The sequence below is a fragment of the Aythya ferina genome, assembly GCF_964211825.1.
Source record: "Aythya ferina genome assembly, chromosome: 5".
Taxonomy (NCBI): Eukaryota; Metazoa; Chordata; class Aves; order Anseriformes; family Anatidae; genus Aythya; species Aythya ferina.
Window position 1 is genome coordinate 55,486,422 of NC_140301.1, and position 14,099 is coordinate 55,500,520.

The 14,099-nt window shown below is 41.4% G+C and overlaps 1 protein-coding gene across 2 annotated transcripts in view; it reads left to right on the top strand.

Annotated features, from left to right (window-relative positions):
• Positions 1-14,099, top strand: part of KIF26A (kinesin family member 26A) — a 100,462-nt gene that overhangs the window by 34,425 nt on the left and 51,938 nt on the right. The gene's annotated exons all lie outside the window — the stretch shown is intronic.

A 14,099-nucleotide genomic window follows, 5' to 3' on the forward strand; every position in this document is an offset into this window, starting at 1 on the left:
TTATCTCAGATGGCAAGATCTTTTCCTCAGATGTTTTTGCACCTATTTTAGTTTTACGTATACAGGTGCTGTTATGTGGCTGTCAAATACCCACTGACCTCTTAGAAAAACGTAAAAGGCCAAATTTGTCACATAAGAAACCTGTGAGATTCATGGGAGTTATTTCAAAGATGAGGTTGACCCTCAAGTCTAGCACTAAACTTCTAAGGCTGTGTTCAATTCAGCAGATGGTGTTGATAGACTGCAATGGGGAGGATTAATCTTCAGGTTAGGCATGTTGTGAAGCAGCTTGCTGTGAGGGAGGGTGTTCAGAAGGTTGCCTCAGTGCCACATCCCTGTAAATGTTATTGTACTTGGATTCTAAGTGTTAAAGTTGGGTTTAAACAATTCCTGTATTTGTTGTACATTTTAAGATTTTTGGTGAGAAAGGAAAAAGCTTTATGGAGGTATGTGTTACCTTTTAAAAGCAAGTTCATTACAGATTTGTGACCGTCTATGGAATGCTGCGAAGAAGAAAAGGATATACAAACTGGCTTTGACTATTTATTCCTAAACGATTTTCCTCTGATAGTCAACAGGAGAGTGTGAATAGAAGTCATTCTTTTCACAGACATTGCTGCAGATCTTGCAAGACCACAGATCTTGGTGCCAGTCAGCTCCAAATTTAACATAATGCCTTATGTACTGTTGTATATAAACACTGCCTAATATTGCTTGGTAGCTTCAGCTGGTTGAGCTCCAAAATCATCAGAGAAAAATGTTTGAGTGCTGTTGTGTAACATCACTTTTACAGAGTGGCTGTTGTTTCCTTCCTGAGAAGCCTTGGAGATGTAATTCCTCCCATACTTCTCTTTCATATGGCAATTTGTGAATGCACACATTTCCCACCATTGAGGGGACCCCACCTAAATCCAGTGAATTTTCATTGATGTTGGATCAAGCTCCTTGAGGAAGAGGGAAAAAAATGTCCCATTCAATTCTTCGTAGTATGTGAGGAACTGCTGCTGTGAGTGCTGTTCTCTGCTCATTCCTCTTCTGCCCTTATTCATATTTTAAATAATTCACTAACTGCCAGCTCCAAATTTCTTCCTGCTTAACTATGCTGACTGATAGATGTGGTTTCCCCTAACCACTCCATTATTCTATGATAAAACTGAGCTACCTCATTTAACCCCTGTGAAGGAAAAAATGTGTATAATGCAACAGAGCTTAGGTGTGATCTAGAAATGTGCAAAAAAGCTCAGTAGCCTGGAAAACAGTGACCTTTAATTGAAGGACAAACACTGTTACACTGTGAGTGTTGGAAGCTGCTTGGATGTGATCCAGTCATCTACAAGAATGTGTTAGATTTAGAAGCAGCTTTTGGAGAGAAGTTTTTTTTTCCTCCTTATTTAAGACCAATATGTCTACTGAAGACTCAGTTGTTCATCTGTACCTGAATTGTCCTTTCTGTATCTCTCTGAATTCTCCTACTGCCTTTTGTATTATTAAGACCCCTGTGTCTGATGAAGCTGTCTGGGTGGATAAGGCAGAAAGTGCCTCCCCATCACTTTTCCCTGGAGGAATCTCAGGTGTCAGAGGAGATAAAGTTGGTGGGATTTCAGGAATTAGCTGGTCTGTCCCTAGTCTAGGACAGCTTCCACTGCAGGACAGTGGATGCTGTCTAATGCTTGTTTCACCCCATCTTCCAATTTTGTGAACACTGGGATTTCTGAAGTTCTGATGATTGCTGACTCTCAACTTTTTTTTTCCCAATTAGATTCTTTTTTAAAAGTTAATCTCTGCAGCTGTATTTTAAACGCATGATTCCAATTGTCAGATAGTATATGTGGAAAAGAGTTCATTCAGTTCCTCTTCATAGCTTTTATTTTCTTTTGTATTCAAGGTTGATTGTCTTGTTTCTCTTCAGTCTTTTCCTCAACAATAAAACATCATTAGCATTCAGCCTTTCCTTGTTACTCATGATTTCTAGACTTCTGATGACTCCTGTAACTCTCTAGATTGCCTCTTTTTTTGGCTCATGTCCATCTTGTATTCCAGTGCTCCAAGCAGGATGTTTTGTTACAGCTGAGGCCTCATTGAAATGAAGATGTGGATGGATAGCTCTGAGTTTTTGGTGAACTCCCCAGTTTCCCCAGAATCGAAGAAAATCTGAGTTTTGTCATTGTGGAGCAAATCTTCAAAATATGGAGCTGGAGTAAGACAGGAACTGGCCTGGTTAGAGGAATTCTGGAGGAAGGAAAAGAAATGCAGTGAAAACAGTGGCAATAAATGTATTGTTTATTATGTGTAATGTGACCGTGTTTTGAAGCCCTCAGAATAACTGCATAAAAGAGTAAAAAATAGCCCCTGCCTTGAGGAGTTCACAATCTTAGTTGTGATGCAGGTTACTTTGACCACTCTGTAAATACTCCTGTTTCACATGGAGTCTGTAGATACCCCTTTTTTCCCCTCACTGGAGGGTTCTTCATGAAACAAGGCTGTACTCCTTGGAAGGGAACTGTTATCCACGTGCTTCACATCTCAGTGGTTTAACTTTGTGCTACACATGAAGCAAGCATGATTCATTTTCTAAGGGCTGGATGACAGATGCAGATGAAAGCTGGGATTTATCTTGACTATTTTCAGCTGCCAAAAGGACAGGTGTTTATTCTAAGCTAATTACTGAGGCTTCCTTAATAGTAGTGGGAGAGCAACAGGCACCTCTAAGAGGCACTTTATTATTCTTGTCTTGGTTCATTCTGGACATCTGTCTTGGCTCACCTTGTCTGCTGAGGATGCCTGTTGCTTTCTGCTGGTACCAGTAGAGCCCAGCTGGGTAATGTGGAGCAAACCCTGCCTCAGGCAGCTGGTGTGGCATGCTTTGTGCCCAGTGCCTTGCTAGGGTAAAAATGCACCACAGCAAGCGGCTGCAAAAATGTTAGGAGACCTTGTATCTACAGATGTTTCTCCAGGATCCATGCTTTTTTATTTATGGCCAGTTTTAATAGTGGTGATATTGGAATTGTCTGTGGAGAGAAAAAGATGGCTTGATTTCTGCTTATCTCCCTTCCCAAACTCGCATGTATTACCTTGTAATGTCACTTACGGTTGCAAAAACACTTCTGGGCTGAATGTTTGGGGTCAGAAGTGCAGGACGTCGTAAATTTTTAATATATGTTTGGAGTTCAAGTGTGAAAATCCATTATATAGATTATAAATTTTTTGAACAGGAATGCATCTTCAAAGCGTAGCGTGGGTGCTGCTCAAACCGAAATAATAACTGTGGGCTTCAGGAGCCGTGAAGAGGAACAGTAATTAAGGATCTGGAGGAAGGTCCAGGAGGGGAAGACTAGGATTGCAACCAGAGTGCAAGAGGTGAAGATGTAATCAGCTGCTTTACCCAAGTGGCCTGTTATGAAAAATTACATAAAATAATCACCAGTAGCAGTGATAAGTAGTTTGACCAGACAGCGAGCACTGTGGAGGGGAGGGAGCTGACATAACTCCATGTAAGACAGCTGATTTGTAGCGGACGACTGGCAACTGTAATTAACAAATAGTTCTATATTGATGTTTTTAATTCTAGACCTGACAACTGAATACAAGGTTACTACTCAAATGAAGAGGCATGTTAGCAGTGCTCATCATTGCCATGCTGTTTAACACAAACACAGAAGTAAGGGGAATTTAGGCTTCCTACACGTGTTGGAATCTGGCTGAGATGTAGAAAATGAAAGCCACTGAATATACATTGTACATCTATTAAAAGTATCTGCATGTATTGCTTATTGTAGGAAAAAGAGGTCCAACTGCATGCTTTGAATTGACTGTGTTATTAGTACGCAGTATTATATTGAACACAAGTGGTAACGTAGCCGTGCCATGTGCTGTAAAGACATCACAGTGAAATAGGGCTTGTTTTGCAAATTGCTTTTTCTTTCATCTTATGCAAAATGAAATCCTTGACACACTGTATTTCTAGTTTGAATATACACAAATGGTGCTAGTTGTAAGGCAAAATATTGTGTCTCCTTAAATCTTTACTGGCTTCAAAGTTGCTTTAAAAATATATTAAAAAAATACTGCATTGAAAAATAGGAAAAGCTGCAGTACTGGAAAAGTGAAAGTTACTTCGGTAAAAATTTAAAATATATGTATATAAAACTGTAAACTTATCAGTAGTCAAATACATGTCCCTGAGAGTATTTGTAAATTTAAAGTTAGGTATAAGTTTATTGAGTGATTTTCTTCAACTAGGGGTGGGGAGGGTTAGGGGGTGAAGAGTGAGAAAGAGGACTTAGCCATCCATTTGCACGTGCTGCGGGTATGCTCTAAAACTAAGGGAGTTGCGTTCTTTTGTTTTATGTAAAAAAAAAAAAAATAATAATAAAAAAATCTCTGAAAGTTGTTTTAGCCACAATTTAAGCTTTCCTGGAGTTCTTAGGAATCAGTCTTCTGCTTACCCTAATGTAAACCAGATGGATTCATTTGGGGATAGTTCAGCCCTTGTTGACTTTCCTGAAATCCTCTTTGTTTGTTTATAGCAAGGATGACTTACATTTTGCTTAGAAGAAGAAATAAAAAGCTGACTATGGAGAACAGAAGAATGAGAAGATTTACTTTCCAGCATTTACTTTTTTACATTGATAAATGTCATACCAACATTTCTAAATTAATATTTAAAGTCTTTCTTGATAGCTTTCTCAGTGACCTTTTATTAATACTATGCGTGAAATATATTTTGTAATGAAACAATTAAAATATAGTGCTTTGACCATAAATCTTGTCTGTAAGACGTTTGGATGACTTTGAGCTTTGAGACATTTCTCAGACTCCATGGATAACATCTTGGCTCTGCGGAAGTCAGCAGCAAACCCCAGACTGGTAGTGGGGTCAGAAGGACAGAGGTTTTTCTGTTTTCTCTTTAGCTTTAGTGGTGTTGGTGCTACTGCCCTTGCAGAGGAAGTATATAAAGGAAGGAGGGGAGGGGGTGACAAAGAAAAATCTTCAAAGCTAGCATTGGTCACTCTGTAACAAGTCCAAACAGCAGAAGGAAACCTTTTGATCCAAGTTAGTAAATGCTCTCTCATTAACTTAATTTTATAGCCCCTATGCAAAAGACCTTTCCTGAGGCTGTTGTGTCTCAGATGGGCAGAGTTCCCTTCCTTAGCACTTCCTTACCTTAGTGAATGCAGAGGGAGAGGTGTGATGTGGGAAGACAACACTGCTACCAGCACCTTACATTGAGTTGCAAGAGAGGCCTTGTCTTAGCCACCAGGTAGCAGATCAGCCTGGAAAACAAAGATTCAGCCTTGTACATGCACATAAAATGTAGCCCACTGTTGTGTGTGACAGCTACGGGCTCTTTTTTCTAGATTGCTCCCAGTGTGGGATGTGCAAGATGAAAATGAGTTTGAAATGACTTTTTAAAGTATAGCTCAGGTATCAGAATGACTCAGGAAAATGGTAAGAATTGACAGAAGGGGTATTGGCTACAAGATGGAAAGGAGCATTTCTGTAGGTGAGGGTGTGAATCTTTATAGTGTGTATTTGAACCTGCCATAGTGTTGGTTTTACAGTTGTGGGACAGGGTAACTATCCTCAGGACTCAGACCCTCTTGAGGCTCAAATTACCACCTGAAAACAGTTCTTTTGATCCTTCACCCCTCTAGGCTAAGCGGTTATTATTACAGCTCTCACAGGGAAGCAAGTCCAGACTAGCTTTTGTTGACAACTGAAGTCAACAAGCAATAATAAAGAATGTTGGCCCAGACTTCACCTATACTCATCAGGGGCAGATTTAAGACAAGCAGATTTCAGAGGTTATTTGCAAATGATAATCCACAGAATTTACCTTTGTTGGGTCTCAGGTTATCTCAAGGCCTATTGCTGACATTAATTGCCTTCAGACTCCCAGAGGTTCTCTGTAACTTCTGAGGAGCTCCCGGAGAGCATCAGGGGTTTACACACTGCCTTTTTCAAAGTAGGAGGGAATTTAGGTCCACAGTCTCTCTCATCTGGGAAATGTATCACAAACTACACTTAAAGAGAAAATAAAACCTTTTTTTTACCCCAGGTTTTAAAATTATCAACTCTTCCACTTGAAACTGTTTCTTTAGGAAGGCCTCTTCTGTTCATCCAGGTCATTTCAGTTTCTTTTGCTTCCCACCAATATGCTTAAACTACGCATATTAACTGAATGTTAATCTATGCATCCCACTCCCCTCAACATTAGAAATCACCTTACAAGAAAGTTTCTTACATTTTGGCTGGAGCTCGGAAATGTCCTCCAATAGAGTAAGGCCGTATATCTAATCTGGAAGCGCTACCATTGTTCTGCATTGGCTATGTTGGTTGTTAAGTGTGGGCTTCAGTTGGATGATGCCATGCAGTTTCAGAGGTGAAAGCAGCTGAGGAAACAGATAAATTGAGGCTGAGCTCAGACCTAAGTCACATGAAGACCAGTGGAGGAAAAGGCTTTTGCGGAGGTCTCTGTGCCATGTGGAAGGAACTGATCTGCATGGCTGGATACAGGTGTGGATTGCCCAGTTATCCTACATTGTGTGAAATAGGATTAAGCATCACACATTTTATTGGAAAGCACTTTGAATTTAACATTTGCTCCATAAGCTGAGCACTGGTACGATGGTATATTGAGGTTGAGGGACTCCAGGTGGTCATGCTGTGCACAGTGAGCATCTTTTGTTTTGCAGTATGAGCAGCTGAACACATGGCAAATACCGATGCTGTTACTTGCAACTGGAATCACTGAATACCCTGAGTGGCAGCTTTTGAAAGGAAGTTTAAGAAGCATCAATATAAAATGTATCTACATTTCTATCTGGGCACTTGGGAGAGAATTTATGATGTATAGATAGAGTTCATAGATGTTTTGAGCATTTCATATGTGTGCGTTTAATGGAATGGATTGCCACTTTACTGAACATAGTATCAAATCGGCTCTGTTAATTGAAAAAGATTTTTCACATTATTGCTAATGATGTGACACAGTTTTGTTAGAGATGGTGCATAAAACAGTTCTACTTGAAATGACATTAATGTATGCATTTAAATTCCTTCTTTTCCATTTATGTGCATTATTGATTTTATTTCATTGCTGGGGAGATAATGGATTTATAATTAGAGTACAGTCACTGTAATCAATGATGAGATTATTAGACTTATAAATAGAACTTTAAAGCTGCGATGAGGTAATTTCCCAGTGTAACGAAGGATCAATAATTAGCGGTTTGCTTTGAATCTTAAAGTAGTACTTGTAAGATTTGAGCATGAAATACTTTTAGGGAAGTGAGTCCATATAAATCATTATAAAAATTGATGTTGCAGTTTCGTCTTTTTCTGAAGATGGCCTATTTTTATTATTATTGCTTTAGTTTGATGCTCGAATGCTTATGAGTTAATTCCTTTGGGTTTGCACAGCTTCCACTGTCTCTAAATTGGACAAGCTTGTTCTTTTCTGATAACTAATTTGAAGGAAGTGTTTGAAAGGTGCCATAGGTAGGAGCCCATTGCAGTATTTTTGGTGCTGTTGGGCAAAGATCATGGATCTGCTATTCAGAGGTTCTCCCCCTTCTGCTTCTCAAAAGTCAGGGTGGTAAAGTTGGTCAAGGCAGTCAGCTGTTGTAAGGAGAAGATAGTGAGAGGATGAAGATGGGGAGAGGGGGCCTTTATGATGCCTGCCTTGGGAAGAGTCTGAGTTTAGCAGATCTCTGCAGAGTAGCTGTGCAGATATTGTCTTCCTTCTGATCAACCTCTCCTGATGACTCTGAAGTACTTGTGGGGCCCTATGGGAGTAGCACAGCCTCCCCCTACTTGTTAAGCTACGAAAGACTCTAGTGAAAAGATGGATGGGAATGATAAGAACATAAGAAATATCCTACTGGGTGTGAGCTGTAGCACATCTTGCCCAGGGCTGTCTCCAGCAGTGGAACTACAAAAGGTGTTTAGGGAGAGCTGTGGAGCCCGGCTGCTTTCTGTATTCTGCTCGTACTCTCAGCCTGCACAGCTGGGGAGGTCTCAGGGACACAGCTCTGTCTGTTACCTCTGTCACTGTTTATAGGCCCATTGTCCAGGATATTTCATCCAATTCCTCTCTGACCCTGCTGACATTCTGTGCCTCCTTGACCACCTGTGTCAGCAGGTTCCATGAGTTCACTACCCTAGTACAAAGAAGTACTCATTTTCTTTCATCACTTTTAAACTTACACCCAATTAGTTTCATTGACTGTCACCTGTGCCTTATAATACAGGTTTGGGTGAACAGCAAGTCTTCATTCAGCTTATCCACCACCTCAGTGACTTGTTAGACCTCAGACAGAGATGCCTCTCAGCCTTCCCCTCTCTAAGCAATAGTCCAACTCTTTCATCTCTCCTCCCAAGGCAGCTGCTCCATCCTCTCAACCATTTGACAGACTTGTTTGCCTGTTGTTTCCACAACTCCACTGCCTTTGTATTCACATGCAGGACTCCAACTGCACCAGCTACTCAAAATGTGGACCCCCTCCTTCTTTGTTCTTAGTACCCTGCACTGTGATGTCCAAAATCTGGTGTTTTCTTAGTTGCTGCTACATCTTGAGCTGTCAGTAACTCTTTTTTTTTTCAGAAAAAGTGTTTTTTTTTTTTTTTTTTTTTTTTTTCAGGTTTCAGAAAACTGCCAATAACTCTTAGATCTTCCATGAGTTGTAACTGCCAGATCTGAGTTCAGCACTTGCAGAAGATCCTGAGTTGGAAGGGCTGCGATGAGGTCACTTCTGAGCCCTCACTAGGCTGAACAAACTGGGCTGATCTCAGCCGCTCCTCATTCATCCAGACCCTTCACCATCTTCGTTGCCCTCTTCACATAGCTAGGGCTTGTATCTCTTCAAGTGAGATACTAGGCAATGGGTGCCTTGTACTTAGTAGCTGTCAGGTAAATTGTTCTTGAGGGGTGCTTTCTATAAAGCAGTTATATGTGACATAACCACTTCAAGTGTGATTGAAAAAGAAATTAGGTATGACAGTCTTCTGGCCGCATTTGCCTTTTATTTGCTGACATTATATGTCAATCATTGTAATAACATAATAAATATAATCAAATTGTAATAATAAGGACCTGTAATTCTTGGGAATGTGATTATTTCATTCTGCAGAATAGAGAAAGCAAGGCATGGTGAAACTTCGAGTTGCCTAAAGTCATCGAGAAATTGTATTTTACTGCAGCATAAGAAAGGTGGCACAAGTTCTCCTGCTTCAAAGGTCTGTACATGTCCTGTACTTTGTTGTTAGAGATGCTTCTGGCCTGTGGAAGTCAGTCCTAATGGAAAAGCATTTGTCTTCTAGTAGGAAAACAAATCCTAAGCTAATGGAAATTTGCACTATTGTGAGCTTGTTAATGAATTCCTTTGCTTGCTCATATCAGCCTCTGACAAAAAGCAGGGATTCAACTGTATTTCTCCATTTGAATAAACAGTTCATTTTTAATTTTGACCACAATGGTAAATTAAAATACCCTGAGCAGTACACAGCTATATATTTTGGCTTTGGAGGCTGTAGCTATTGTAACACATGTCAGCAGAGACGGCTTTGAGCAACATTTTCTGATGCTTGCCTTGAGGCATTAGAAGAAACAGTTCCTCTAGTCTGGTTGCTTTAAACTGACTGCACATGTAAAGTCCTGATTTTGAGTGTGTTTATATGCAGCAACCTCTATGCCCTTCCTGGTACCTCTTTTTCATGTCCCCCAACTTTCTAAGTGGTGGGTTTACATGTGCAGATAGAGGTGATATTTGTGTGATTGGTGGTTAGAGAGCTCTGAAGGAGGATAGAGAGCACCTCTTGCTGCACTGTTGTTCCAGATGGTTGAAATGTGAGGCCACTTGTGTGGGTGCTGAAGCTCTGTCCATAAGGCTGAGTCAGAATAAGAGGGGATGGTGTCATTGCAGAGGCTGAAGGGAAGCGGGAGGGCTGCAGGTTCATCACTGCCCTCGGCATTGTAGTGCTACTAGAGCCCTGGCAGCGGAGACTTTCCAGCCTGGGAACATGAGAAGACTGAAGGAAGGAATGGGTGCTTTGGAGGCAAAGGAGGCTTGCCCACAACCTTCATAAATATCTCCAGGATCTAACAACACAGTTTAGCTGAGGAATGAGATCAGGAGCCCCTGGTCAGAGGGGAAAAAAGCTACCTCTTCTTCCTTGTACTGCAAAAGACATCAGTGCTGGAAGTACTTTGGGTGTTCATCTCCTGCAGCTGAACAGTGATGTCCTTCCATGAAGCACAGACTGCTCATGATTTCAGATAGTAAAAATCTAAAACCTTAAACTGTGTTTGTAATTCAGGTATTAGTCCAAAAAGATAGGGCTCTGAGGTTGCCTTTGGGTCTCCTACATTACTTTCCTGTCTGGTCGTAAACGGGCCTTCCTATTTCTGTTTAATTCTACTTTTCTGTGATTTTCCCCTTCTGCCTCATCTTATGAGATCAACAATAAGCCAGGCATTAGTAACTCTCATAGAAAACCTGGGCTGGGGGAAGGGATGTTATGCTCTGCATTTTATGATCATCGTGTGTTCAGTGCGACTCCAAGTCTGAAAGTACAGGTTTAGGCATTCTTGTTACCACATCGCAGCTGCAGGTTATAAAATGACTTCGGTAGTGTATTGTAGTTATAAAATGCCCTAGCTATTTTATAATGAGCCCCAGCAGAAACATTGTCAAAGGATAGTAAAAAGTTTATCCGGAACACGTTTCACTTCAACCTGATGTATACTGCACGGTTAACTTTATGTGATGCTGGTCAACCTGGGAGGGAGACATTTCACGTAGACGATGTATGCAGGACTTATCCGCGCTTGAGGGGAAGGAGGGTTTATAGCATGAGCATTGCCCAGGTAGAGATTTACGTCACATTTGTTCCAGCTAGTAGGCCATAAAGATTTTAGCATAAATCATGTAGGGGGGGAATTATTATTATACCGCATACAAACAATAACCTTAGTATATTGTAAAATTGTTAAATCAAACAGTTTTTACAGTTTAATTGGCTGTGACGTTCTTGTCTAAAAGTGGAAAATAGCAAGTTAAAGTGAATACTTAACTCACGGACAGACCAGCAGAACTTTGAAAAGGGGTAAAACCAGCCTGGGGGTGGGGGGATGCCTCAGCAGAGACTGAGGCTTGATCTTGCTAGAGCTTCAGCAGCAATTCTCTAGTGAAGTTCTGCTGAATGCTTCCATTATAGAACCAATTTTTGGAAATAAAATAAATTGTATTGAGTTCTGACTTTGGTTACACTGATGTCTATGAGACATATGCCTTTGTAATTTTCTCCCTTCCCAATTCTGTGAATTCATCCTTAAGGACAAAGTATTTATATGTATATTTAGACATTGTATCTGATTACTTTCTTTTGCAGATCTATCCAGACTTCTGATTTTCCTTTACAATCACAGTGCTGCCCAGGGAGCGATCTATTTCTCTCTGTGTGGATTTTTATCTTACTGTGTTTGCTTTTTGCCTGTCACCAGGCTCACATTTTGCACGAGTTGCCTGGACAAAGTGACAGCACCTAATTTGGCTTTTGTTGGATCTGTGGACAAAGATCAATGTCCAGAGAATGGAAATACTCAGGAAAGTGAAAATGTTATGGCTCAGGTTTTGGCTTTGCACTTCAAACTTGCTAAGAGCTTGTTAGAGTTGTAATTGCCCTTTCGATGGTAATGACAGCATACTGCGTACCTGGAAATTAAATCTATGGCCAACCACTCTACAGTGTGATTTAGACAAGCCTGACTTGTTTAAACCTGGGCAGATGTTTCCTGCCACCTGGTCACAGCAGGAAACCTGTGTGCTGGGAATCGGGGATGGGGCAGGGGCTGTCCTGCCCTGCCCAGCACATCTCCACAGCCCGAGGATGTCAGGTTGCCTCTGTCTCTTCTTGCCCTCTCCCTGAGCCTTCGGGCGATTTAACCAGGAGCAATCTGTGCTGCGGTTGCTTGCTGCGGACCTGCCAACCTCAGTTGCACGTGTGGAATCTGCCAGCCAAAACGCTGCCCATCCAGCTGCGCTCCCATGCCCTCAGGATGGGCATGCCAAAACCCTCCTGTCACTGACGCAGGCACTGATATGAAGCGCAGAGACATTGGCATGCATGAACCTGCAAAACACCTGGTTGATGTTTTCAACCCTTGCCCTTGCTGTGCTGTCACTGGTACCAGTTCCTCTGTGGCTTCGGAGAGAGTAAAGGGAAGGGGCTGTACAGAGAAGTTTTGGAAATCCTTCCTTTGAGGGTTGGCTGGTTTCCAGAGGGTTAATGGATTTTGTCACACCCAACTTTTTCTTAGAAAATAAAAACCATTAATCTCTGGATGGAGGCCTGTGACGTTTAAAATATTCAGTAACACTTTATAGTGACAGGGTTGTGATTTCTGTGTTTGATCATGAGTGATTTATGAGAATTTAGTAAACAGAAGCGCAGTTCCCTTTCAGCCACATGCTGGAGTCTTCTCCCTGTGCAAACTTGTGCGCTTAAAAAAACCCGGCAGAGCTGCTCCTGTTCCTCTAGAGAAATATTTTCCACAGGCAGTTCCCAGAAGAGCATGGATTGAGATGAGGGAGTGGTGTGAGGTAATTCCCATGCTTAATTTAAAAACAAAGCTCACTTACCTCACTTGTACCCCTTCGGCATCGGTAAGTGACACAAGGAGAAACCATACTGTGACAAACTGGAGTGTGCAGGAGGGTCCCATTATCTGTGTTTAGTGTTTCTGCCTCAGGGCAAATGACTAGGACCTGATAAATTTCCTCATACCTGAACTGGATTTTCTTGAACCAGTAACAGTCCTGGTATGCAACTGCAAGGAGCGATGTGCCCATGGAGCTGTTTCTCCTAATGCTTCTGTGTCCTCCCTGGTTTGCTGTTGTTCTCAGGTAGACTAATTTCTCTTCTTCCCCATGATCCATCTTTGTCTTTCTGTGCTTTATTCACATGGGATGGTGCTGGTCCCCTAGGGCTGAGGTGGGTCAGTCTCAGATGTCCCATTTTGCAGAAGTAATGGAAGGACTTAGGAGCCTAAATTTAAGAGCAAGTCTGTGGGATTGCAGCCTGGAGGTGTCTCAGGACATATCCTCCTGGGTGGCCGTGTACCTGTTTGGTCCCCGTGCCAATGGGGCTGCCAGCCTGATTTCCACAAAACCTGCAAACCATGCACAGAGCTGAAAATGGGCAAGATGGGAATGTGGCCATCAGTGTTTGGCCATGTAGCCATCTCCCATTTGGAAAGCTGAAGTGAGCTCCCAACTTATTTACCCATGCTGAAATGTTGCCTTAGCTAGGGATGTGCCTGTAGGAGGGCTGACCCTGCCCTCCTCATCAGCTAAGAGATGTCGCTGTCTCATAGCGAGCTGAACGTGGTTGTGCTGGAAAGTGCTTCCACTTTGTATGGTGCAAGCAGTCCTTGAATCTTAAACTTGGAAGATCTTGTTTGGCTTTTTTTCTAGCTTCTCACTGAGAGGTAGCATCAGTTTTCCTGCAGTGTTTAAGAATTCTAATTGAGTAATTGAAGACTTAATGAAAAAGGTATGGATTGTTATCCTCTGCAGTAGTCCTATGATGAATTTATCTTGCACATCTTATTTCGCTTTCCTCTCTACAAGAGTCAATGCATTCTCCTTAGCTTCCCCTCGTCCTCCTTCGATATAAATTAAATGCATATAAGTGTGAATAGTACTGCCAAATTTACCTAGAAATTACAGTATGAGTTTTAGAAGTGTCTAATGATTCTGGGAATGGCAATTTACAGACATCCAGTTTAGATACTTTGGCTAGCAAACTGGTGTTTGAAAAGTATAAACCATCTGCTATCTGAAAAATGAGGTTTGATTTGGATATTTGAAGTTAGATGCCTGATATATCCGCAATCATTGGTCTCTTTTAGATATGTAGGCTTTTAAGTTCTCATAGAAGTGGAAAAAGTGCTGAAGAAAGCATGTGTGTTATCAATTTCTCATGTTTTTTTGTTAAATGTGAATAGCTTAATAGGAATTGACCTGTCAGAAGACAAGTAGAGTATTTACAAAGAAGCAAAACCTGGTCTGGTCAACAGATTCCAGTCAGTTCTTATA